We start from the raw sequence: 1,404 nt of genomic DNA on the forward strand, positions 1-1,404 counted from the left end.
GCAGATGGCTCAAATTTAACACATTCATTGATTCAATAGTTTATGGAAGGTACTAATTTTTTCTAGGACATTTTTGCAAAAGGAGCAAGATTAATTGTTAGAAACGAAAAATCAGGGTTTCATTTTGGCCAAGATGAATCCCCTACTTGGATAAGTCATAAATGAAAGCTTATGAATCTTGGGGAAACTATTTCTTATTTAGGGAGGTTCTTCAGTAAATAATGTTTCAATTGTATTTTTTCAACGTTTGGTTGTTGGAGATGGATAATAGCGAAGTTTTAAAAAGGAAAAGTTCAAGGTTGGAGTAATATTGACCTACTTCCTTCCAAGAAGATTGTAATTGTTGATAAATTTATAGTTGCGAATCACATTGGTTTCTGTGTCTTTTTCTTTTTTCTTTACAAGTAGCCTATAAAATGCTGGAATAGGTACTCCAAAATTTTTATTGGGAAAGCAAGGTGGGGTAAAATGGATTGATATGGTGTCATTGAGTTTTATGTAATTTCACTTTCCATATATTTCACTTTCTTATTGGCTTCCACATTCCCACTTCTATCGGTGTTCCTTTGCACCTCTTGGTGCAATTGCTAGTTTTAAAATCAATGCCTATATATGCAATTTCACATTCCCACTTTTATCGGCATTCCTTTGCACTTCTCGGTGCAATTGCTAGTTTTAAAATCAATGCCTATATATGCAATTTCAAGGACTACCATAATTCTCACATAATTCTTTAAAGGGTTCTAGCTCAATGGTAGAGCACCTGCTTTATAAGCAGGAGGTTGGTGGTTCGATTCCACTGTGTCCTAATATGAATTAATCAATGATATTGTAGTTTATTTTTAATTAAATAGTTTTAATATTGGTTTATTTCAATGGTGAGATATTTTTCTAGATTCATTATTTTATATTGTCTCTAAAGAGCCAAAAGTGATCATGTATTATCTTTGAATGTAATTTTTTATTGTCTCTAGAGAGACAAAAATGAAATTGTCTTTGGAGAGACAAAAATGAAATTGTCTCTAGAGAGACAAAAATGCTTGTGTTATATATTGTCTTTATAGAGACAATAGTTTAAGACAATTTAATTTGAGACACCTAGTTAAAGACAATATCTAAGACAATAGACAAGTTTTTAAGACAATAGACAAGTCTTATTTTGTCTCAAGTTAAAACAATTTACCCAGATATTGTCTTAAATATTGTCTTAAAACCCCCCTTTGTGTTCTAGTGTATGATAACAAATTTTTTAAATATTACAACTTTGACATGGTAATATTTGTCTTTAGAGATTTTAATATATCCATAGGATATGGTTTTCCTTTTAAAGATTCCTTTTACAAATATTTAATTAAAATAAATATTAAAATATTTCAGAGCAAGATTTTTAGATTCTTTGTGTTG

At 30.0% G+C, this 1,404-nt stretch overlaps 1 non-coding gene across 1 annotated transcript; it reads left to right on the forward strand.

Annotated features, from left to right (window-relative positions):
- The first annotated feature begins 737 nt into the window (after positions 1–737).
- Positions 738–809, forward strand: TRNAI-UAU (transfer RNA isoleucine (anticodon UAU)). The gene has a single exon. It is a non-coding gene; the product is annotated as a tRNA-Ile (tRNA).
- Positions 810–1,404: the final 595 nt, after the last annotated feature.

The sequence above is a fragment of the Pinus tabuliformis genome, chromosome 1_2 (genome assembly GCF_031772625.1).
Source record: "Pinus tabuliformis cultivar Carrire ecotype Pingquan chromosome 1_2, CPIR1, whole genome shotgun sequence".
Taxonomy (NCBI): domain Eukaryota; kingdom Viridiplantae; phylum Streptophyta; class Pinopsida; order Pinales; family Pinaceae; genus Pinus; species Pinus tabuliformis.